We start from the raw sequence: 26,564 nt of genomic DNA on the forward strand, positions 1-26,564 counted from the left end.
CTCAAGTCAGGGGACATGTGAGCGTTTCTTTTTGATCCTGTGATGAGTCTCCCAGCTGAGTTGATCGTGGCTCTTAACGGTGCGGTTGAGGATCTTGGGAGGCCGCATAGGGTAACTGCTCCATATTCCACTCGGGGAATTACTAGGGCTTGAACTGCTTGTTTGAAATCGTGTGCAGGCAGAAAGGGTTTCAGTTTTCTTAGGGTCTTTAGTTGGAAGTTAGCTCCTTTAGTTGCGGTGCTAATGTGTTTCTGCATCTTCTAAGTTGCTGTCTAGCGTTATCCCCAGAGATTTCGCTGAGTCGACTATGAGCGTGTGACCGTTTAGAGCCGTTAGGTGCTTCATCCAGTCCAGGATAGTGTGGGTTTTGTTAGGGGGGGCGATTAAAAAGAATTCCGTTTTGAGAGAATTAAGTTTCAGATGGTTTTCTGCCAGCCATGTTTGGGTTTTTTGAAGTGTGGTGTTGAGCGATTTGATGTCCTCTAGTGAGTGTATCTTGATGTACATTTGTGTGTCGTCTGCGTACATGTGGAAGTGTATCTTGGTGAGGCTTAGAAGATCTGTGAGAGGTTCCATGAAGAGGTTGAACAAGGTGGGTGAGAGAGAGGAGCCTTGAGGTACTCCTAATGTGACTGGCATAGGGTTGGACAGGGTTTAATTGACCTTGAATCTTTGGGATCTATTTTGGAGGAAGGAGGTGAACCAGTTCAGTACATTTCCAGATATTCCCATTCTGTGTTTTAGGAGGTCAAGAAGGTTGTCGTGTTTGACGGTGTCAAAAGCTGATGACAGGTCGAGTAGGATTAGTAGACAAGCTTCATTTTGGTCTAGGATTTTGATCGCGTCGTCTACAATATGAGCCATGGCTGATTCGGTGCTGTGACCTGCTCTGAAGCCTGATTGAAATTGGTTCAGCAAGTTGTATCCATCAATGTGACTGTTCAGCTGTACGTTAACACATTTTTCCAGGAGTTTGGCTAACATAGGTATATTAGAAATCGGACGATAGTTGTTGGGGTCCGAGGGGTCAGCCGTGGTTTTCTTAAGGATAGGTGAGACCTGCCCAGTTTTCAGGATGTCAGGGATGGAGCCTTGAAGGAGGGAAGTGTTAATGATCTTAGTCCAGCTGGGTAGTAGAAGAGGGACGAAGTCTTTTAGGTAGTTCGCAGGGAGCGGGTCCGTGAAGTGATTGGAGGGCTTCAGAGTGTTGAGTGTTTTTAATATGGAGTCTTCAGAGTAAATGTCAAAATGCAACCAATTTGCATTGTTTTTTAGTTTAAATAATGGGCGGATATTAGCTAAAGCACCATCCAGGGGGATTGAGGGGCTCTTAGTCAAATCTGATAAGGATCTAAGGTCCTTGAGTAAGTCCGATTTAATGGATTCTGTCTTGGAGGCGAAGAAGGAAGCAAACTCCTCACAATTGGGTAGAGAGAGTGGGCTGGCGTTGAGGGCATTAGGAAGGCTTTTAGTTTGGGTTTTGATATGGTCGAATAGCTTTTTGGGGCGGTTCTTGGCAAGGTCTAATTGAGACCTGAAGAAATCCGTTTTTGATTTTTTGATCTTTCTAAAATAGGCGTTTCTGGCTGTTCTCAGAGTTTGGAGGAGGTCCGTTGAGGGAGTATCTCTCCATCGGCGTTCAATTAATCTAAGCGAGCGTCTGTCATCATTTAGCCTCCCATCGTACCATGGTTTAGAATCTTTTGAGGAGGTTCTTTTCAGTTGTAATGGGGCCATTTTGTCAAGCAGGGTGTTCATGGAGTGAAAGTAGTGATTTGTCAGCCCCTGTACATCATTCATGTCTTCCGGGGGACGGAGAGGGTTTGCGTAATCTAAGGATGAGAGGTCAGATCCGATGTTTTTCAGGTTTCTCTTCCAAATCTTAGTTCTTAGGGGTTGTGTCGGGAGTCGTTTAAAAGATTCAAGGATTTGGAAAGAAATGATATGATGGTCAGACCAGTCGCATGGGAGTATCGAGTCTAGCTGTGTGGAATCCGCTTTGGAGATAATTAGGTCGAGCGTTGCCCCCTTGTCGTGTGTAGGGCTGTTGCAAATTTGAGTGAGATTGAGGTCTGTGAGGAAGGCTTTGAGACTGTTAACCGCAGGGTCGTTCTGGTCATCCCAGTGAAGGTTAAAGTCCCCTAAGAAAATTTGTTTAACCTGTTGATTGTCATTAGAGGCTAATATGTCCATGAAGTGTTCTATGAAGTTGAGGTTATCTCCCGGAGGATGGTAGAAGGTGTGGAGAGAACAGATTTGTTTTTTGTTGTTGGCGATCTTTAAGCATAGGTGTTCGCAGGATGGTGTAGCAGGGGCAAAGGAATTGGTTACAGTTAAGTTGGTCTGGTGTATGCAGGCTATCCCACCGCCTGGCCTGTCAGTTCTGTCGAGTCTGGAGATGTCATAGTTAGGAGGTAACAAGATGTCCAGTATGGGAGTAGAAGTTTCATTTAGCCATGTTTCTGTCAAGATCAAAATGTCAGGTTCGTTCGTGATGACTAAGTCGGCAAGGTCAGCTGCGTGTCTGGAGGCGGACCTGCAGTTGAGGAGTATACATCTTAGACGTGGCTGGGTGCTTACAGTGGTAGGTTCAACTGTGATGGGGATTCTAGTGAGGTTATTTTCAACAATACCTCTGGAATTGAGTCTCGGGGATCTGTGTGTGCTGATCGGAATGGAATGAATTTGGGAGTCGGATTGCGGGCTAACTGGAGGTCCCGTGTCGAGAGAAGGGTAAGCTAGATCGTAGGATTGGAGGAGGGCCATTATGTCTAAGTCAGATAGAGGGTTTAACCCCCTGACAGGGCGGGATGAGGCATTAGGGAGTGGGACTGTGATCCAGCGTGGAGATCCATGTGTTTGGTAGTTTGTATGGTGATGTTGGATGTGGTAGAAGGTCTTAGGGTGTGGGGACGGGCTGTATTTTTGTTTAGTATAAGTGGACTTAGGTTGGTGTAGGATAAGGTTTTGAAGGGCTCCTATGTCTGATATGACTTGTTGAAGGGTTGATAATATCAGGTCAAGTCTCGTATCAGGCAAGATGGATTCATTAATGGATGGGGGGACCAAGGGAGTGAACGGTGAGGTAGAAAAGGTGCATGCAGTAGCAACATTCCACCTAAGTCACACACAAAACCACGCACACCATGTAGAAAGCAAGCAAAAAAAAGTGTAGCAATCACTAGGCCTTCCTGCTGTTGCAGAAGGATGTGAGCCAGAGCCAGCAGCTTTGGGTTGAGTAAGTGAGTAATGACTTCCGTAGCAGCCCTCTGCAATCGGCAGGCCATGCAGAGATGTGTCTGAGTGATGACTCCTGCGGTAGCCCTCTGTGGCGAGTCTGTGAGTAATTACTTCTGCGGTAGCCCTCGGAGATCATCAGGCTATGAAGCGGTGAGTCTGTGAGTAATGACTTCTATGGCAGCCCTCTGCGATTGGCAGGCCATGCAGCAGAGAGTCTTTGAGAAATTACTCCTGTGGCAGCCCTCTGCGATCAGCAGGCAATGCAGCAGTATGTCTGCTTCCCTACCCCTCTATAGCTTGCCCGCAAGAGGTGCCGAAGCCTCCTATGGCTTTGACCCTACATCCATTCTGTTTGATAGATATAGAGGCTCTTTCTTCCTGCCTCTCTACAGTTTACTGGTGGAAGTGGCTTAGTCCTCCTATCACTTTAGTGTGTGCCCATGTGGGAAAGTCTCCGCTCCAGTTAATCTTGAGGGCGCTTGGTGATATTCTTCTAGTACCAACCCCTCAATAGAGCCATACAATAATCCATATCCCACAACTCTATCCAGTGCACCAGCTGCGGGGGAGCTCCTATACGACACACATTCTGGGGTGCATTGCTCTCCTGTCTCATGTAGCTTGCATGTGAAGGTATGTACTGGTCCAACCAATCTGTAATGTTTGTTCTGGGAGGGTTCCTAGCATCCTTCCATCTTACTTCACCCAACTGAGCTATGGCTTCAGTACAGCAAACCTGTGGAGAAAGCTCTTCTCCATCCACTCTTCACAATTCCACACCACACCACAAACATTCACTCCACAACATAGGTAAAAGACATTGTCATATACAACGCTATTAGCTCTAACTCTTGCAAAAGTGAGACCTACTGGCGTTGCCATTGCTTGTGTTCTAAATGCTTAGTATAATTCCAAACCATTACCAATACATATCATGGACTATATCGAAACACTAGCAGCATAGAGTCCTGGCCTTCAGCTGCCAATCTGAGTGTTACTACCTAATTCGTACAGATTTCATCTCTTCCAAACCTCTACGGGGAGAGAAAGTTGTTCTGAATTATGATAAACCCTCTTTCTGGTTTAATGCCCTTTATGTTAAAAGAGATTTGCCTAGTGCTGTATATCCGTCAGCATAGCCTTACAGTGCTGTGGAATTGAAGCCAATAAGCTGTCTTCTACCTGCTTCTTAATCTTGAAACTTATTTGCACAAATCTTCTTTTCCTTCCCTCATGCATGCCTCCATTAATGGTTCAGGCAACTGTGCTCAGCTGTCTGGACTATTCAGACTCTCTGGTTTTGGGTTTCCTGGTCAACTGAGAACCATTTAAGGAATAGGGTTCTATACTTTCTCGCCTCTCTTGCAGTCCCTCCTTTCATCCTCTCCTTCCTGCTGTCTTATTTCCAATATGTTTTTATCCTTTATATCTTCTCTTTCTTCATTTCCTCCGTTCTCACTTTTTTCATTTTCCCCTGCTCTTTTCTTTTACTCCCTCTCCTCAGCCACATAATTTCACCCCACATACTACTTAAGACCATGTCACATAACACCACTACAGACAATGCCATATAATCCTACACACCACACAAATCAATGCCACACAATTCTGCACCACACAACATAATAACACTCCACATACCACTAAGCACGACATAATTTCACTATACATTACACTTTACTCAATACATTATAAATAAATTCCACATAAATGCACTCTGACACATACCAGCAATACATATAGACGCACTACACGCGACGCACAATTGACACATACCAGCAATACATATAGATGCACTACACGCGACGCACAATTCAAATAAGCATAATTTCACTAAACGCCACACAATTCAACTCCACACATTTCAAATACACACCACATAATTCCACACCAAACCATACATTTCAAATACACAACACAATTCCACAACAATCAATCAAAACATTTGTAAAGCGCACTACTTACCCGTGAGGGTTTCAAGGCACTGGGCGGGGGGGGGGGGGGTGCGGGGGCTGCTGCTACTGGTCGAAGAGACAGGTCTTGAGTCGTCTTCTGAAGGTCAGCAGATCTTCGGTTTGTCGTAGGTTGAGGGGGAGGGTGTTCCAGGACTTGGCAGCGCGGTGGGAGAAGGACCCACCTCCGGATGTGGTTCTGCGGATGCGCGGGGCTGTTGCCAGGGCATGGTCAGCGGAGCGGAGTTTCCTTTGGGTACGTGGAAGGAGAGTCGACTGTTGAGATAGGCTGGGCCGGTTTTGTGGAGTGCCTTGTGTGCGTGGACTAGGAACTTGAAGGAGATTCTTCTGTCGACGGGGAGCCAGTGCAGGTTCCTCAGGTGGGGGGTGATGTGGTTGCAGCGTGGGATGTCGAGGATTAGGCGTGCAGATGCGTTCTGGATTCTTTGCAGTCTGTGGATGAGCTTGGACGAGGCTCTGGCGTAGAGGGCATTTCCGTAGTCGAGTCTGCTGCTGACTAGGGCCTGGGTGACTGTTTTCCTCTTGTTTGTCGGGATCCATCTGTAGATCTTGCGGAGCATGCGGAGGGTGTTGCAGCAGGTGGAGGAGACTGCATTGACTTGTTTGGTCATGGTGAGTTTTGAGTCGAGGATGACTCCCAGGTTGTGTGCGTGGTTGGTAGGGGCCGGGGGTGTACCCAGTGATGCGGGCCAGCAGGAGTCGTCCCACAATGAGGGGTTGGGCCCGAGGATGAGGATCTCCGTCTTGTCTGAGTTCAGCTTAAGACGGCTTTCCTTCATCCAGTCGGCGACGGCCTTCATTCCCTAGTGGAGTTTGGATTTGGAGGTGAGAGGGTCCTCGGTGAGGGAGAGGATCAGCTGCGTGTCGTCGGCGTACGAGATTATGTTGAAGTCGTGCTGTCGGACGATGCGTGCTAGTGGTGCCATGTAGACGTTGAACAGCGTCTGGCTGAGGGAGGATCCTTGTGGGACGCCGCAGATGATCTCGGAGGCTTCGGATCGGAACGGGGGAGGCGGACTTTGAGTTCTGCTGGTGAGGAAGGAGGTGGTCCAGTCCAAGGCCTTGTCACGGATCCCTGCGTCGTGGAGGTGCATGCGTAGTGGGCGGTGGCAGACGGTGTCGAAGGCGGCGGAGAGATCCAAGAGGATGAGGGCCGCCGTCTCGCCGTTGTCTAGAAGGATCCGGATGTCGTCTGTGGCGGCGATGAGGGCGGTCTCGGTGCTGTGGAATCCTGATTGGGAGGGGTCCAGGATGTTATTTTCTTCGAGGCGACGGGAGAGCTGGATGTTCACTATCTTCTCGATGACCTTTGCTGGGAACGGAAGCAGGGAGATGGGCCGGATGTTCTTGAGGTCCCTCTGATCCACCTTGGGTTTCTTCAGTAGAGTGTTGATCTCTGCGTGCTTCCAGTTCTCAGGGAAGGTAGCGGTCTCGAAGGAGAGGTTGATGATGTTGCGCAGGTGGGGTGCGATGGACCTGCCGGCTTGGTTGAAGATGTGGTGTGGGAGAGGGTCGGACGGGGATCCAGAGTGGATTGTGCCCATGGTCTTGATTGTGTCCTCGATGCTCACATTGGCCCAGGTTGTCAGGGAGTCGTGATTGGTGGGGTGCAGTGGGTACGGCGTGTCGAGGCCTGTAGGGGTTGTCTGGGGGTTGAAGCTGTCATGGATGTCGGTGATCTTGCGGTGAAAGAAGGTGGCGAGGGAGTCGCACAGGGCTTGCGATGGCGGGATGTCGTTGGAGCTGGAGCTGGGGTTGGAGAGTTCCTTCACGATGTTGAAGAGCTCCTTGCTGTTGTGTGCGTTGTTGTCAAGGCGGTCTGAGAAGGAGGTCCTTTTGGCGTTCCTGATGAGGTGGTGGTGGTGGTTGCGGATGGCGTCTTTGTGGGCCGCGCGGCTGTCCAGCGTCTTGTTGCTGTGCCATATGTTTTCCAATTTCCGGCAGGTGCGCTTTGAAGCGAGGAGTTCCGGGGTGAACCAGCTGGCTCTTTTGCTGGTGTCTCTGTTGGCGGGCATTTTCATCGGGGCTAAGGTGTTGGCGCAGTCATTCATCCAGCGTCCGAGGGTGAGTGCACCATCGTCGGGGTTGGTCGGTGGGTTGAGTGCGAGGCTTGTCTGTAGTTGTTCTTCAGTGACTTTGCCCCAGCAGCAGCGGGGGATCTGTAGGGTGAGGGATTTTCGGAAGGAGAAGTGGATGCAGTGGTGGTCTGTCCAGGTGAGTTTGGAAGTGTGGCTGAAGGCGACGTGGGGGCTTGACGAGAAGATTTCATCAAGCGTGTGACCGGCGATGTGGCTCGGTGTTGTGACGATCTGTTTAAGTCCGAGGTTGGCGAGGTTGTCGATCAGGGTGGAGGAGTGGTTGTCGTTGTTGTTCTCCAGATGATAGTTCAGGTCTCCGAGGAGGATGTAGTCTGTGGAGGTCAGCGCATGCGTGCTGATGAGGTCGGCTATGGAGTCGCAGAATTGTGGCCGGGGTCCTGGTGGTCTGTAGACAAGGGTGCCTCTTAGGGTGGTCTTGGGGTACGTGTGGATATGGAAGTGCATGTGTTCGGCGGTGCTGAGAGTGTCGTTGGTGTTTGTTGAGACCCTGATGGTGTTTTTGTAGACGATGGCGATTCCTCCTCCGGCTCCGTTGGTGCGGTCTCTGCGGGTGATCGTGTACCCGTCGGGGATGGCTATGGCGATGTCCAGGGAGGAGGCTTTGTTCATCCAGGTCTCAGTCAGGACACACTACATACCTCCAATACACATTACATATTTCCACATAAATTAACACACCAAAGAAATCAACTCCACAACATGCCATTAGACAACACACAATACGATTCCACATAATTAAGCCTTAACACACAATCTCACTGTACATAATTCCAATACACTTAAAACGATTTGTTTACTATCCACATTTCCACAACAAACAATTCCAATACAAGACATCTCTCTTGCACTTCTAGCAACACTAATCATTCTCCCACACAGCCACTGCCCCTCTCATCTATCTCACTTCCAAGACCCACTCTCATTTCACAATACCACTGCCCTCTTTCATCATTCCCTCACACTTCCTGTTTCCTTTCTATATTGCCTACATACACAGGTTACCTTAATGTACCTCCTCAAGCTTTGCACTAGTCAATCTCTTGCCTACCCCCCCCCCGGTGCCCCTTTTATATATATATATATATATATATATATATATATATATATATATATATATATCCCTCTCCCTCCCTCCCTCCCCACTGTTCCCGGCTTTCTTATGTAGTTACTTCAGGTCTTTAAACACAGTTTCTATCCTGTCACTTTTCAAAGTGTCCGTCCCTCAAACTCACACTCTCCTCCTCATCTTAGGGTGTCTTCTGCATACACAAACACCCCCTCTTTATGCGCCTATGGCCTGCTTTTTCCTTTTTAATATAGCATGAACTACACCCGAAAGAATCAGAGCGCTTTACGCGAGCACCAGTTGCGTTACAGACGGACACATTCATTTTTGTTAGGCACAGGGAGAGTAAGTGATTTGCTTAGAATCAGAGGATGTCGAGCATCTCTGCCGAGAGGTTCCCCAGCCTCGAGGTTGAAGTTTGGAAATCGAGTTTCTGCACAAATTTTTCATTTGCATCATATCACAAAGTAAAGGGTTTTGATTTGTTTTGTTCCTATTTAAAAATTTGTTTGCATCACACTTCTGAATTACAAAAAGTAATGTGCTTTCGTAATTCCTGATCCATTTAAAAATATTTGGACTATTCCTTTACAAGCTAATTAAAAGTTGTATGATGTAAACAAAACTGACAACCTACATTCTTTTGTTTCACAACGATTGTCAGAAAGCTCACTTCACAAAATATGCTGTTTGAAGCAAAAGCAAAGTAAACACTATTTTCAAGGCCAAGATAAGCATCAATTAGCAAAAGACAAACTAACATTAGACCTTTGTCTTTGAACAGACAGCAAATGTGTAAAGATAAAAACAAAATTTAAAAGCATCTCTATTACTCAATCACGTCCTGAATAAACAGAACATATGTTCCTTTCTAGGTTAAGTTTCCTCGCCACAAAGGACTAGTTGCTCTTAAAAATAGCTCGACCCGATCAAATATGACTCGTCATAGCGAGTGGGCGAGCAGGTTTTTAGAGGCCTGATAAGGCCTGCTGTAGTGATATCCCCTCTGTTTCTCTTGCCTATGTTGACTTCTTCTGTTATGTGTTCGCTGTGTTTTAACAGGGGTCTTCTCCAGACAGGCACTGGATATAGTCAGATTATCTCTCAACAAGTCCTCAAAATGAGCATTCTACTCCCAGGATTATTGCCTCCAACAACTCAGCAACTTCCGCACTTGGGCTTTGACAACCGTGGTGTTTCTCAACCTCTGCTTGAACTACAGGGTACTCTCTTGAACATATTTAAGTACTACTGTTCTAGAAGGATCTATTTGACAAGACTGTACGTGCTGGCCTTGACTGACAGTCACGTTAACAGTCTGAGTTGAGCAAGGCTTGCATTTCGATTTGGTTCAGCTTTACAGGACAAAGGAATGATCTGGAGAGAGCTCCTGTATCTTATAAAAGCTTTTGCATCCACCAAATTTCATGGGCTCTTCATTCTTCTTATAACGGAACTGGGCAATGTGTCCTTATTCGACGCACTACTGCTAGGTTGAACTACTGCGCTACCTTAGGGCTAAGCTCCTGTCTTGGACTAAGGATTTTCTTTGGAAGTTTAAACAAGGGAACTCTTCCTGCAGCAGTATCTAGGTATCTGGATATTCTCTTCCTCGCCTGAGCCATCGAGCAGACGATAGCCATTCCATAGCATTGGCCAGTATTGGGTTGTTATACTGTTTCACCAATCGCTGAATGTGGGCAGGCAAAGACTTCATAAACTGTTTGAGGTACTTTTGTGCCCATTACTTCTTCCTCAGTGGCTACTTGTGATCCCATCCATTTGTCAGCTACATCCATAATTTTAAAGAATAGTGCAAGAGGAGTACTCCCTGTACCTCCTCTTTCTATTCTAAGCCTAATTCTCAAGCTCTCAGCATTTGCCCCGTACGCTCTAGAATTCCAAGCTTAATTTCAGCATAGGGTGTAGTCCTCACAGGGTCCACCACTTGATAGGCTGCTTGGACATCCCTGGTTAATGCCCAACCAAGAGAGTGACCCCTAATGATTACGTAGCCAGTCAGCATGTCCCCTAATGATTATGTGGCCAGTTAGCAGCTTGATAAGTATGCTCAAAATTAGTAAAGAAAAGAAAAAAAAAAGAAAGCGGGTTTTTTTAACAGAATGTAGGGTATCTGGGGCCTAGTCAGGGGTGGACTTAAACCCCCTTAATATTCCAGTAGCAATTTCTAGTTGGCCCCAAAGTCTTTCCTTCTAGACTTTTTTTTTCATCTTTTTCTTTCCAGTCATAAATCTTAATGTCTCTGTTCAATTGGAAAGGTTTGTTTCACCCCAAGATTTATACCTGGCAAATGTGATAACCAGTGGCGAGATTCTGGTGGATATGGAGGATGAGGAGATTATGGCTGTGGGGATGTATACAGGGGTGGAGTTGGAGGAGCTGGTACCTGGGGCTGGGAGTCTGAAGTCGAGGGCTTGTTGCCTTGTCCTGTGCCTTGGGGGAACCTGGAGTCAGGGTACATCAAAGGTGAGTTCCTATTAAAAAAACAGCCTTTTCTCTAGAATTCGGAGCAGCATGGAGGACGGTGTTCCTGGAGGCAATTTAGCAGAAATATTGCCAGTTTATAGATGCATGAGGAGCTGCTTTTTTCTGACTTCAACCAGTCTTCTCGAGGGTGTGAGCAGTGGATACCTCCGATCTCTGTGTCGAAGGGGCCCCAAGTATTGATTTAGTGCTCTGTCTCAATTTTGGCTCTGAAGGGGGGTTCAGTGCCCTGTGGAAAAGTGTTGAGGCGTGTCTCCTTTTGCTGGGAGCTTGCTTGACTGAAGTATTCTCTTGGTGATGACCAGAGCCTGAAGGCAGATCAGAGGCAGAGGTTACTTTTCTACCCTGCTTGGAACTTGACTCCCGACTGCAGCTGGAGCAGTGCTCTGCCTCAGTATTGGATTGCTAGAGTAAATGGGTTTTTGGCCCTCAGCTTTGCAGTGAAATAAATTCCACGGCGACAATGCCCCATCCTTATTGTCTTCCTTGGAGATACTCGAGGAAAGGGTAATGTGCATCCTGGCTTAACATTTGTTTCACATTCAAGAACAAAATAAGCCACCACAACCAGCACACCCACTTATTTTTAAGACAAGTTCATCATATCTGATGGCTCTTGACACAGTCAAGACACCACCAGATTGGAGACCAACATGAATTAAAAAGACAAAAGTGAGACAGCAGGACTTTTCCATTAATGCACTCAGGATCTGGAACCATATCCATGCATCAATAAGATAAGACCAAAGCTTTTATAGAAACACACAATACAGTAACAATCCACTAACCAGTTACCAAACGTATCGCTTGTTAACTTTAGCTAGCCTTTGACCCTGTACAGCACTCTGCTGTCTTTTGAACTAGGTTTCTGCTATACAAATAGCACATAGAACCAAAGACGCATCGAAGGCTCACTAATGCAATTACATTTTACTGAATTTCTATGATATGTGGAACATCATATTAAACACCTAAACTGGTTTCATGACTTTAAGATATGGACCCTGTCACCACTAGCATCATAAGAGAAATTCAAGACGTCAAAGTGGGAATTTTTGGAAATCAAAACAGAACTTTCTGGCATCATAAAAGGGCTTTTTGTAATAAACATAGCTTCAAGACAATGCAATTGGGTTCAGCACCCAAAGGGGTTTCCTTACCTCACAATAAAACGCCATTCTATGAAATACAGCGCTCTGATACCTCATAGCATGATAGGGCTTCTTAAGGCACAAGACAACTTAATTTTATCAAGAGAAGACTTTTACATTTCACAAGGCTTTCTATCATCACAAAAAGCTGACTTACATCAAAAAAGCACTAACATTACATGGCTTGGGTGACATTATATTATAAATTTGTGTCTGCGCAATAGAGATTCCTTTAATAACAACGTGTCTTCCTGATACGACAATAGCCTCTCTTGATATCATGTTAGGGCGTCATGACATTACCACAGGGACTCTAGAACTCCTATCTAAATAGGGATTGCAACATCAGAAGGAGGATGGTCTTCCATCCCGAAAGGGCTTTCTAGCAACAAAACAGAATTTGCTAGCACAAGTGGACCTCCTGACTTCACAATAATGCTTCCTTACAGTGGCAGAGGCTTCCGGCATCGAAACAAGTTTCCCTGGCATTAGAAAATGACTTACTGACATCACAATGGGGATCTCACCCCTCACTCAATGCCCTTTTAACTATAGAGATGCATGTTCGGGCATCGCAAAAGAGATACCCGATATTCCATTTGAGATCACTAACTGAAACAAGCATTTGCAATGCAACAGGTCTTGCATTTGCTTAAGCTATTGGCATTGTAAATAACAATGCATTTTATTGATCTGTTTTAAAAAATAATAGGCATTGTCATTTACAATGCCACTTGCACAAATTCTGGCAAACGCGGGAGCTATTGCATTGCAAACGCGGGACCTATTGCATTGCAAACGCGGGACCTATTGCATTGCAAATGTTTGTTTTAATTGCTGGGGAAGTCGAAGGATGATGGGGGCAGAGAGGGGAAAGAGCTTTTTACTTCAGTTTAGGGAAGCTTTTTCCTGCTCCTTACATGGTGCTGTATGCAGGCGGACAGGCTGGGGCAAGGCATGTCAGTTGCATTAGACTGCTGGTCTGCTTCAGCAGATCCAGAGTGGATAATTCCGGGACCAGAGAAACCCCAAACCTTGGGTGTATTTCTCTCTTGGCAACTCGTTATAAGGGCTAAAGTAAGCTACTGTACGCAAGACATCACAGGGAGTGACACATTCCTAGCACACGACTCAAGGATGGTTAATTCACCCGCTGTGCAGAAACTGAAAATCCCCTTCTTAAAGCACCCGCTGTGCAGAAACTGAAAATCCCCTTCTTATATAGTGCAACTGCCAGCGCCATGTTTTTGTTTCTGACAAAAAGAAACACTCAGGAATCAAATATCCCATGAATGGGAAACAAAAACAAAAAACGGTGAGCAAAATAGTGAGGAGTAAATGCTTTAAAGGAACAATGACAATGCTGGAGGTAACTACAGAGTAAGCAAAGGGTTACATTTAAAAGGTAAATGGAGAGGGTTGGTTTCAATGAAAAGGGTTGAAGGAATCCTCCCGGGTAAATTTTAAAACAAATACTCATTTGCATTTTAAATAACAAGCATTTGTAACACAGGGACAACGAAGAGAGGACGCGAGAGCAAACCAAATGAGTATCCTGATAAGCTTTATGGACCGATGAGGGAGATAAATTATGCGGCCCTTGGGATATTGTGAGGTCTGGCAGGGAGGGGCCTAGAAGAGAGACTCTGGAGGCTAAGCTCTGCATAATTTAAGTTAATACGCTTGTCCTGTGCTGGCGCAGTGCTCAGGGAAACGAAGATAAACACCTATAAACATATTTGATACATATGGAGAGACGATGTGGCATAACATGCAAAGTTGTGTACTTTGGAATTGTGAACGTGGTTCGAGTCTCCGCGCACGTGGGGCCATATTATCAAGGAACGGCGATAACATTATTGCCGCTTTAGCTAAAGCGGCGATAATGGGCTTGATAATATGCCCATGTGAATTCCCATAGTAGCCCAGGTTCTGGTGTGAACCTGGGCTGCTATCGGAATTCACAAGGGCATATTATCAAGCCCATTATCGCCGCTTTTCCTGCCGCTAAAGCGGCGATAATGTTATCGCCGTTCCTTGATAATATGGCCCTCTGTGCCTTCCCCAAAAAAATGCAGACATGCCATGTATTAGAAGTTTTGTGGAACAATAGCGAAACCCTGCTATTTATTAGTGCCTTGCACCGCATCTTGTCAAAATTGCGTGTGGGGGTTAAACAAAACGGCAATGAAGAACCTACAAAAACACCTGGAAGTACAAAAAGCACTGCCAACAATTATTATACACTGGCGCACAGACTGTGCTCGTGATGGGCTATTTTACAAGGGAGGGGTGGGTGGCTGGGTTCTCCTACTCTACAGAAGTCCAGTATGTGTACGGTGGGGGAAGAAAGGGCAGCTACTCGGACAAAGTGACGGAAATTGTCTAACTCTTTAATAACCCGCGTGCCTCGATGGAAGCCCACATTCCAAAAGAAACCCAGAGTGATAAGTCTGAGCTTACAGTTCTTTTTGCAGTCGCTGAATTTGAATTAAGAGAAGGGAACTGCCCCTTTGGCTTGACAAACAGATAATGTATGCTGCCTGTGGATTATAATTAGGTGCACACCATACACAACCTTGATCACCATACCGGAGCGTACACAAAGAATACTGAAGAAAAGAGTCGGGCGCGCTATTGCTACAGTGAGATGAGCCATGTGTGCAGGTCCGACAACAGGTCTTTCTTTCATTTCGGGGCTGGAGGAAAAACTTGAACAAGCAGTGACTAGTGGCGGCAGTTGAAGTGATTCCCCCAGAATCACGGAACGTTACGTTGAAGCCAAAACTTCCAAAGTCGGCAGCTGTGGCCGTAATGCCACAACCTCGCCACTTTTCATAAGAAATGTACAGTGTACGCGCTGGAGCGATACGGTTAGGAATTCAGTGCTGTTTCGGAGCTTACCTCAGAAAAGGGCCAGCTGATGATAACAAGCAGTGGTGAACGGCGGTGGAAAATAAACAAGGAAGTAGTCCGTAAATTAATAGATAACGCCGAGCAACGGAACTAAACTGTAGTTGGTCTGTGCTGCTTCCTGCAAAACAGAAGTGACGTATCGGACCACCAGCCAATCAATGAGCAAGATAAGAAGAGCAATGCCAGATGTAAGCAATGGCAAGTGACAAAACAAATAGAAACGCAATGGGTGGAGTTTCACCACTAATACTGATTTCTTGATGCCTCGGAGAAGCAGCGCATGCGCTGCCTTTGCGAGACCTAACAAAATGAGACTGTCACATAAAAAAACAAGCATTTGCAATGCAATAGGTCTCGCATTTACGCAAGTTTGAGCTATTGACATTGCAAATGGCAATGCCTTTTATTCTTGTTTTCGTTTTTAAAACAAATAAAAGGCATTATCATTTGCAATGTCAATAGCTCAAACTCGCATAAATGCGAGACCTATTGCATTGCAAATGCTAAAGGCTGTCCTGCAGTTCCCCCGGGGTACAAGCAGGCATCCACTTCTGTCAGGATAGCTGATTGCAGCAAAAAGACAGAAGTGGATGCATGCTTGTGCCCCGGGGGGACTGACATTAAAAAAAAAAACACACGAGAAGCGGCATTTTGTTGCTATGGCAACAAAAGGGCGTGGGACTGTCCACAGTCCCACGGACAGGCGTATGCTGTTTGCAATAGACAAATGGCGAGAGCAGCCATCTTTGTCCATTGCAGACACGTGCATGAGAGCTCTCGCAGAATTGATTCCAAAAGGTGCTCTCCTGGCTAGATCAGCGCATGTGCTGCTTTCGCCAGGCGATACCTAAAAAGCATGTGTTACTGGAGTTTATCTACCCATCATCAGGTTCTTCTTCCCCACCCGTTGATCCCTCTCGTTTTTTAACTCCTTTGATTTGTTTTACTCGTAGTCATCGTACTCTGGAAGTATGGAAGACTAGATTGGCGCAGGAGGAATTCTAGCTCATAATACAGAAACACAATAAAGTCAGCAGAAATGCAATGGCACTGCTCCCTAATTGCTTTCTGTTTCCCCAGCCTGCCGTGCATGTTTGCTTTCAGTTTCTCCAGACTGCCGTGCATGTTTGCTTTCAGTCTCCCCAGACTGCCGTGCATGTTTGCTTTCAGTTTCCCCAGACTGCCGTGCATGTTTGCTTTCAGTTTCCCCAGACTGCCGTGCATGTTTGCTTTCAGTTTCCCCAGACTGCCGTGCATGTTTGCTTTCAGTTTCCCCAGACTGCTGTGCATGTTTGCTTTCAGTCTCCCCAGACTGCTGTGCATGTTTGCTTTCAGTTTCCCCAGACTGTCATGCATGTTTGCTTTCAGTTTCCCCAGACTGTCGTGCATGTTTGCTTTCAGTTTCCCCAGACTGTCGTGCATGTTTGCTTTCAGTTTCCCCTGACTGCTGTGCATGTTTGCTTTCAGTCTCCCCAGACTGCTGTGCATGTTTGCTTTCAGTCTCCCCAGACTGTCGTGCATGTTTGCTTTCTGTTTCCCCAGCCTGCCGTGCAAGTTTGCTTTCAGTCTCCCGTGCATGTTTACTTTCAGGTTCCCCAGCCTGCCGTGCATGTTTGCTTTCAGTTTCCCCAGCCTGCCGTGCATGTTTGCTTTCAGTCTCCCCAGACTGCCGTGCATGTTTGCTTTCTGTTTCCCCAGCCTGCCGTGCATTTTTGCTTTCTGTTTCCCTAGGCTGCCATGCATGATTGCTTGAGCTCAGAGTGGCCCGTGAATGCTTGAGATGAAGCCGTAACTAGAGACAACAATGAGCCAGTGGAACCTGCGGACTCTAATAAAGAAGCTGTAAAAACAACCTCTGGGCATTGCTCGTTTCCATATCAGCCTGTAACTCATGAGAAACGTGCAAAGCTGTTTGCGGGATCAGATGGCCCAATGACAGGTCGCTGGGAACAGGACTTTAGAGCTGTTATGGCAAGACTCCATGGGGTCTCCAGCTGCAGGCCCTCGGGCTGTAAAGCAGGTGAATGTCACCAAACATACAAAGCGCCAGGAACCTTAGAATGGTACCTGTGGCGCTATACAAAAACGTTCATCTATTCATCACACTGTGCAGGCCACGAAGGAAAACACATTACGGGAGAGGGCGACAGTACAAACCCTCGCGAGAACCAATGGCGTGCTGCAAGAGGGTCCTTAAGCAAAGCAAGAGTAATCCAGGCAGACCCACACCCTGGGCCCACGGGGGCTCAGTCCTCGCAGACCCACACCCTGGGCCCAGTCCTCGCAAACCCACACCCTGGGCCCACGGGGGGATCAGAGGCTGGCTCCCTCCCCGGACTCTCCCAGTATATTACCCGGTGCAGCCTCGGCTGGCTCTCCCGTAGTCGCGCCCACCCTCCTTCCCGTGCCCGCAGCGGACTATACCTGCCAAGAAGCTCTTCCACCAACTACGGTGCAAGCCGCCCAGCCGAAGCAGTCCCAGGTAGCCCGGGCATAGGAAGCAGAAAAATAGAAATAGGACTCCAATGGCTACAATGCTGCGAGGCGGCGGCCATCTTAACCTGGTGACCATTCCCAGCGTTGTATCACCGACTTGAGTGCTTTTATACACTTTAAATTCTATCAAAAAAACTAGACTTATATCAGGCTCTACTTTCCATTACTGCTAACCCACAGCAAGTTAACACCACACAACCTGTAAGAGTAACAACTTTAACTTGCGTGACTGTTGCAGTACTTAAGTAAACAAATGGAGGCTTGCTTACAAGCCCCTTACTTTGCGCCGCCGGCGCGCCACTTTTAAAATGGGAAAAAGTGAAGAAAGGGCGGCGCAAGGGGCTTGTAAATAGGCGCCAAGGTATTTCCAGTTTCCCCTTCACCTGCGCATTGAGGGTCGTGATTGTCCCACCTTTTCTCTTCTCCCATTGGACGCGGCTGAGGCAAGATTGGAGTTAGTAGGCAGAATCTAATTGGCTCAAATTCAGACAGCTGGAAAATAAACATTTTCTGGCATTCGCTCCCCGATTCTCAATTTTATTAAAGACAAGGAGGGAGGATTATTCAATTCTTCGTGATATTCATAGCACAGGCAGGTCCCAGAGGAATCAGAGCGCTTTGCAATACACAGGACACAGGGTTACAGAGGGCTACAGGCATAGTAGTTAAACCCGGACATTTACATCGGTGGGTGTGTACAGGTGTGACCATTACTACTATTGGGCAGAGGATTGTGGTGGTAACTTACTGTCGGTATGGCATTATGTGTGAGTCATGCATCGCGCGCTACGATTCAGTTGCTGTTCGAGTCTCGATTGAAAGGGATGCTCCGTGTGATGGGTGGAGTACTTTCAAATAAACTTCATTCTTAATTTACCTTATTCGTCTGGATATCTTACCACTTCAAGGACATACACAGTAAAAGTATTGATTTAGATCAGGGGTCTCTAACCTTTTGTGTAGTGTGAGCTACTTCTGGTCAGTGAAAATCGTCTTGAGCTACTAAGCCCCAAGCAACTCGCGCATTTTTCCGAGAGACCTCTGTTGTAAATAAAAGATCTCCTGTAGCCAGGTTAAGTATAAGTGCGTTGTAGGTTTATTCAAAGGTACAGTTTCAGATTAGTTACTGGAAGATGTAAAGTCCAGGTGATGCCCCACCAGGAGCAGCCTCCCTGCTGCTCAGCCTGATCACTCCAACTGACACTCACAACCTCACCAGGCACCCATGCATTCCACGACATCATCAATCATCCAACATTCCAGACATCTCCAAGCACACTAACTCTCAATCTGGCTGAGCAGTAGGGAATAGATACATAGGCAAAGGGGAAAGGCAAACAGTAGATCATAACAACCTCCCACGCCCAGTTTCTTTGACGTTAAGTCTAATTTCTTCAGAGCCCATACTGTGGTTTGAACACTATACTTACAACTACATCCACTCCTGCTGGGTAACTGCATAAAAACACGTATAAATAAAACAAAGGATTTTGTGGATATTTCTGTGCTGCACTTTGGTTTGTTCACTGTACGTCAAACACCTAGCAGAATATAAGACGGACATTTGTGGGTTACAACTGTTGATCTCAGCAAGGCATGGAGCCTGTTTAAGTGGGGAAAAACACTAACCTTGGGGTGAGGATTAAGGGAACAGACTGCGGTTTCCGGTCTCCACTGCCCTACAGTGAATTGCTCGATAACCTTAAGCCGGTCACCTGCGCTCCTCTGGTCTTAGTTTACCCAGCAGCCATTGGCTAATAATGACACCTGGTTGTGTAAACTAGTCTTCAGGACAGCGATACTAAGCCGTTCACCTGCGCTCCTCTGGTCTTAGTTTACCCAGCACCCATTGGCTAATAATGACACCTGGTTGTGTAAACTAGTCTTCAGGACAGCGATACTAAGCCGTTCACCTGCGCTCCTCTGGTGTTAGTTAACCCAGCACCCATTGGCTAATAATGACACCTGGTTGTGTAAACTAGTCTTCAGGGCAGCAATACTAAGCCGTTCACAACCTTCAGGGCAGTGATACTATTGTTCTGGAATTCTTTCCCAATGGGTTGTGTGGACAAAAGGAACAAGAACGTCCCAAACTGGGGAGCCCCACCTGAGAATTCGACCCCCCTACTCACCCCTCCCACCAAAGAGTGCACTGACTGCCCGAGGCTGTCCTGATGGCTTAGCTTAGCTTAGCGAGCCTTTGTGGCCTGGTCAAGTCCTCACACGTAGCAAAACCCCCTCTGCGCTGTAATTGGCAGGCCTTGTTTGTTACATGGATGCTGTCTGAAGATGACAGGGACACATTTCCATTTTAAATATTAACTTTACTATCTCATCTGCACAGCAAATAGGAAATGTAGTTAAGGCTAGCTGCACATTTGCTCACAGCACATTCTGTCAACGAACCTGCCGTTATCTATAGTCCTGGTGGACTGTTATAGTAAGGGGGTGGAGTAAAGTTTATGGCTAACTAATCCTATGTCGGACCTATGGATGGCTGTAGTAGTGTAAGTAGTAAGAGACGTTTGGAGAAGTCTCAACAGCCAACACAAATGTTCCATATGCTTGTAGTAGAAAGCATGAAGAGATGGATCTGCATTTAAATGTAAAAACTTAAACGTGAATGCCTGTTTCTTAGCTTTTTACTTCTTTTCCTTTCTGTTTTTGTTACCAGCATGTTTCCGTACTTGCTTTTACCATTTGTTTGCACCCAACTCATCGATACTTTACTGTCCTCAAAAGATGTCACGCCGAGTTGGCCCTACCATCCTTCAAACCAGTAACTAAATGACAAGCCCTTCCTGACACTGACAATACTCGTCCTCTGATTTTCCCAATCGGTAGGTAGCTCATTTACTGCAGGGAGTGCCAAGCTGACCTAGCCACCACCTCCCCATCACTGTGTGCTCTCGACTCAAACACTTGACTTGACGGACCTCTCTGCTCTGCTCTAATCTGAATTCACCACGCATCTGAGAGGAAAGGATGGGCAACCTGTGTTAGAGTCGATCCGTCCCTAAATAGAGTTCGTACTTCAGCATTGCCAAAGCTGATTGTGAGGTGTCACTCCTACCCCCTCCCCACACATGCTCCCTGAGCCGATAACTTTTGTAATTCATGTACATTTTGTTGGGTGTTAATTGTAACCCGGCACTACATTTTACTCCAAGCCAGTATATTTATTATTAGCCGTTTTATTGAATTTATCAACATCATTAATTTCTCCAGGCCTAACATGTCAGTTTGAAAGCAATCACTTCTACAATATGCATTCTAAATCAGGCCTTATCCAAATGAAGGAGGGGTTGATGGCCGAGGTTGGAGGGGGTAGGGGGGAGGTAAAGTGGAGGCAGTTCATTAAGAAGTGATTTTACATAAATTCACCTTTAGCTGTTAAAAATACATCACAGTTTTTTTTTCTTTCATCCTGTTACCAGTATACAGCCAGGCTCACGAGATAACAATAAACGGAATAGTGGGCTAAATAACTGCTGTTCCTAGGGAGATAGAGGGGAGGGGAAGCCGGAGAAAGTGGCAGAATGAGAAGTGGAAAGCGCAGAGCATGGGGCCATCACAGATAAACAGCTTTTTGTGAAAAAATGGCAGCAGCTGCAAATTCGAACATGTTGTGCTCTTTGCGTGCCGTCCAGTGTAATTATTAAAGACTTCAGAATTGTTCTGGGTGTGCTCCCACGCCGGCTTACCTGCTGCTCTACTGAAGGTAGGGTGGCAGGCTGTACTGCTGAAAAGGGCAGATGTCGCGGATCCCGGCTGTTCTATACTGCTTGCGCGACCGGCAAACAGCTGCTCTGCCCTGCCATGCCTAATGCAGCTCCGCACTACCGCCCTCCGCACTCGAGACTCACACAATGAGCGCAGTGCCCGTGAGGAAGAGGCAGGGGGCGCATAGACTCCTGGTCACGAGGTACAAGAAGATGCTGATCTGCGTAGGAAGTGAGGCACGTCTTCCCCTTTGGCCCGGCTAGCCCCGCCCCAGCTAAGCACAAAATCAATCTGAGCAGCTGGTTTGGGTGAGGGCGGGCAACAGAGCCTGCAAACAGCCTAAAAAGCCCAAACAACACTAAAGGGCTACTAAATTCAGCCGCAAGCATCACGCGCTACTCAAAGGGTCTCGGCGAGCTACCGGTAGCTCGCGATCGACCAGTTGGAGACCCCTGATTTAGATGCTTGGATCATATAGGGAAGGTAGATCAGGGTGCAGGGAAGAGAGGACTTAAGTCTGGTCGAGGTTGAATTAACCAAGATGTCTGCAAAATAGGAGTGTTGGGTTCTAAAGATCAGAGATGAGACTGTGAGGAAAGGACAACATCATTTTAATTGCGATTTATATAGCACAAACTCGACCCGCAGGTATTGGAGCGCTTTACATGCACACCGGTTACTTACACAAGGACACATTCATTTTTCTTTTGGTAGGCACAGGGAGATTAAGTGATTTGCCCAGAATCACAGGATGTGGACGCCACCCCAAGGCTCGAACCCTGGTTTCTAGCAGCAAAGTCAGCAGTCTAGCCGTCAGACCGCATCCTCTCCCTAATAGTTCATTTATTATTTTGAAGCCACGAACCCAGCATCGCCTCTTTGCTTCTGCCAACTCCGAAACCGTCTCTCATGGGATGCCTTACACCATTCCGTTGGTGCATTCCATGCAAGACCGACCACAAGCCCAACAAGTGTGAGGACGCAAACACACAACAACACCATGGATACAACTCCTCATTTTCTCAAAACTAAACAAAAAAAACACAATTTATCATTTACATTTCAAAGCCCTTAAATCTACTTGGTAAAACACTTCTCCTACCAGATGAATAAACACAGTCCTGGGTAGTTTTGTTTACATTCTGTGAAGAAGCCACAGAAATATTCTGGGCACCAGTCCCATTTGGAACAGATGTACAATGACGATTCTCCAATTATCAAACAGAGAGAATCTTGATTTCATTAAAGACAACAGAGGCTGACATTATGCAATAACTTTTATTGCTGCCCAAGACATGCAGCCCTTTAAAGTGTAACAAAATACATCATAGAAAGAACATTCCACTTAACAATAACAATGCGCCATGGCAACCAGCTATCGTCCTCATGGAGCTGCAAAAGGATAAGCAACTTCTTCCAAGATAAAAGTGATTATGACTTCTTTATAAAGATGTAGAGTCTGAAATAGAAGAAAAGAAAACATGGTAGAGACTATTCCATATACATATTAAAGAAATATTATGGCAAAGTAGAAAAAAACCATGTAAATAACATTTTAAAACAACCACCAGGGAGTGGTGAGAGGGATAATGTCAGCCTCCGTTGAAATCAAGATTCTCTGTATGATAATTGGAGAATCGTCATTTGCAAAAAGAACTATTGATGGACAGAATGCAGAACAATGTCATACATTCACCCCAGTACAGAGATCTTGGCCTAAATCCATCTTTTTTTTGCTCACCGTGCCATTCCAGTTTGGACCCAGCCATATGCAAATCAGTCTTGACCCTGTACCCAATGGGAACAGTCCAGCCAAAACTGCCAGGCCAGGTCCTCCCTGGACTGGAAACAAGCATCCTAGGACCGCTTTCGGGGTTTCACCCCTCTTCAGCCAGGATAGCTTGATTCCAGTGGCATGGAGAGCATGGGACTCACATCTGAGCATACCCGTCCCACTCGGGTGACAAATGCAAAAAGAACTATTGATGGACAGAATGCAGAACAATGTCATACATTCACCCCAATACAGAGATCTGGGCCTAAATCCATTGTTTTTTTGCTCACCATGCCATTCCAGTTTGGACCCAGCCATATGCCAATCAGTCTTGACCCTCGTACCCAATGGGACCAGTCCAGCCCAAACTGCCAGGCCAGGTCCTCCCTGGACTGAAAACAAGCATCCTAGGACCGGTTTCGGGGTTTCACCCCTCTTCAGCCAGGATAGCTTGATTCCAGTGGCATGGATAGCACGGGACTCACATCTGAGCATACCCATCCCACTCGGGGTGACAAATGCAAAAAGAACTATTGTTGGACAGAATGCAGAACAATGTCATACATTCACCCCAGTACAGAGATCTGGGCCTAAAGCCATTATTTTTTTGCTCACCATGCCATTCCAGTTTGGACCCAGCCATTTACAAATCAGTCTTGACCCTGTACCCAATGGGAACAGTCCAGCCCGAACTGTCAGGCCATGTCCTCCCTGGACTGAAAAAAAGCATCCTAGGACCGGTTGCGGAGTTTCACCCCTCTTCAGCAACGATAGCTTGATTCCAGTGGCATGGAGAGCACGGGACTCACATCTGAGCATACCCGTCCCACTCGGGGTGACAAATGCAAAAAGAACTATTGATGGACAGAATGCAGAACAATGTCATACATTCACCCCAGTACAGAGATCTGGGACTAAATCCATCATTTTTTTGCTCACCATGCTATTCTAGTTTGGACCCAGCCATATGCAAATCAGTCTTGACCCTGTACCCAATGGGAACAGTTCAGCCCGAACTGCCAGGCCAGGTCCTCCCTGGACTGAAAACAAGCAAGCTAGGACCAGTTTCGGGGCTTCACCCCTCTTCAGCCAGGATAGCTTGATTCCAGTGGCATGGAGAGCACAGGACTCACGTCTGAGCATACCCGTCTCACTCATGGCGACAAATGCAAAAAGAACTATTGATGGACAGAATGCAGAACAATGTCATACATTCACCCCAGTACAGAGATCTGGGCCTAAAGCCATCGTTTTTTTGCTCCCCATGCCATTCCAGTTTGGACCCAGCCATTTGCAAATCAGTCTTGACCCTGTACCCAATGGGAACAGTCCAGCCCGAACTGTCAGGCCATGTCCTCCCTGGACTGAAAAAAAGCATCCTAGGACCGGTTGCGGAGTTTCACCCCTCTTCAGCAACGATAGCTTGATTCCAGTGGCATGGAGAGCACGGGACTCACATCTGAGCATACCCGTCCCACTCGGGTGACAAATGCAATAAGAACTATTGATAGACAGAATGCAGAACAATGTCATACATTCACCCCAATACAGAGATCTGGGCCTAAATCCATTGTTTTTTGCTCACCATGCCATTCCAGTTTGGACCCAGCCATATGCAAATCAGTCTTGACCCTCGTACCCAATGGGACCAGTCCAGCCCAAACTGCCAGGCCAGGTCCTCCCTGGACTGAAAACAAGCATCCTAGGACCGGTTTCGGGGTTTCACCCCTCTTCAGCCAGGATAGCTTGATTCCAGTGGCATGTTGAGCACGGGACTCACATCTGAGCATACCCATCCCACTCGGGGTGACAAATGCGAAAAGAACTATTGATGGACAGAATGCAGAACAATGTCATACATTCACCCCAGTACAGAGACCTGGGCCTAAATCCATTGTTTTTTTGCTCACCATGCCATTCCAGTTTGGACCCAGCCATATTCAAATCAGTCTTGACCCTGTACCTAATGGGAACAGTCCAACCCGAACTGCCAGGCCAGGTCCTCCCTGGAGTGAAAACAAGCATCCTAGGACCGGTTTCGGGGTTTCACCCCTCTTCAGCCACGATAGCTTGATTCCAGTGGCATGGAGAGTACAGGACTCACGTCTGAACATACCCGTCCCACTCGGGGTGGCAAATGCAAAAAGAACTATTGATGGACAGAATGCAGAACAATGTCATAGATTCACCCCAGGACAGAGATCTGGGCCTAAATCCATCTTTTTTTGCTCACCATGCCACTCCGGTTTGGACCCAGCCATATGCAAATCAGTCTTGACCGTGCACCCAATGGGAACAGTCGAGCCCGAACTGCCAGGCCAGGTCCTCGCTGGACTGAAAACAAGCATCCTAGGACTGGTTTCTGGGTTTCACCCCTCTTCAGCCAGGATAGTTTGATTCCAGTGGCATGGAGAGCACGAGGCTCACGTCTGAGCATACCCGTCCCACTCGGGGTGACAAATGCAAAAAGAACTATTGCTGGACAGAATGCAGAACAATGTCATACATTCACCCCAGTACAGAGATCTGGGCCTAAAGCCATCGTTGTTTTGCTCACCATGCCATTCCAGTTTGGACCCAGCCATTTGCAAATCAGTCTTGACCCTGTACCCAATGGGAACAGTCCAGCCCGAACTGTCAGGCCATGTCCTCCATGGACTGAAAAAAAGCATCCTAGGACCGGTTTTGGGGTTTCACCCCTCTTCAGCCAGGATAGCTTGATTCCAGTGGCATGGAGAGCACAGGACTCACGTCTGAGCATACCCGTCCCACTCGGGGTGGCAAATGCAAAAAGACCTATTGATGGACAGAATGCAGAACAATGTCATACATTCACCCCAGTACAGAGATCTGGGACTAAATCCATCGTTTTTTTGCTCACCATGCTATTCTAGTTTGGACCCAGCCATATGCAAATCAGTCTTGACCCTGTACCCAATGGGAACAGTCCAGCCCGAACTGTCAGACCATGTCCTCCCTGGACTGAAAAAAAGCATCCTAGGACCGGTTTCGGGGTTTCACCCCTCTTTAGCCACGATAGCTTGATTCCAGTGGCATGGAGAGCACGGGACTCACGTCTGAGCATACCCGTCTCACTCATGGCGACAAATGCAAAAAGAACTATTGATGGACAGAATGCAGAACAATGTCATACATTCACCCCAGTACAGAGATCTGGGCCTAAAGCCATTATTTTTTTGCTCACCAAACCATTCCAGTTTGGACCCAACCATTTACAAATCAGTCTTGACCCTGTACACAATGGGAACAGTCCAGCCCGAACTGTCAGGCCATGTCCTCCCTGGACTGAAAAAAAGCATCCTAGGACCGGTTGCGGAGTTTCACCCCTCTTCAGCAACGATAGCTTGATTCCAGTGGCATGGAGAGCACGGGACTCACATCTGAGCATACCCGTCCCACTCGGGGTGACAAATGCAAAAAGAACTATTGATGGACAGAATGCAGAACAATGTCATACATTCACCCCAGTACAGAGATCTGGGACTAAATCCATCATTTTTTGCTCACCATGCTATTCTAGTTTGGACCCAGCCATATGCAAATCAGTCTTGACCCTGTACCCAATGGGAACAGTTCAGCCCGAACTGCCAGGCCAGGTCC

The 26,564-nt window shown here is 46.9% G+C and overlaps 1 protein-coding gene across 3 annotated transcripts in view; it reads right to left on the reverse strand.

Annotated features, from left to right (window-relative positions):
* The window catches only part of LOC146863706 (uncharacterized), a 57,306-nt gene extending 39,793 nt beyond the window's left edge, over positions 1-17,513 (reverse strand). The window contains exon 1 of one of the 3 annotated variants that reach the window (XM_085627846.1): positions 17,375-17,513. The gene's annotated coding sequence lies outside the window, so the exon portion shown is untranslated. Of the gene's footprint in view, positions 1-14,938; positions 14,969-17,374 lie in introns of those variants that run through there. The other 2 variants (XM_085627848.1, XM_085627849.1) reach the window with 2 other exon arrangements.
* Between the last annotated feature and the right edge of the window lie 9,051 nt (positions 17,514-26,564).

This window comes from Triturus cristatus, chromosome 2_1 (genome assembly GCF_964204655.1).
Source record: "Triturus cristatus chromosome 2_1, aTriCri1.1, whole genome shotgun sequence".
NCBI classification, from domain to species: Eukaryota; Metazoa; Chordata; class Amphibia; order Caudata; family Salamandridae; genus Triturus; species Triturus cristatus.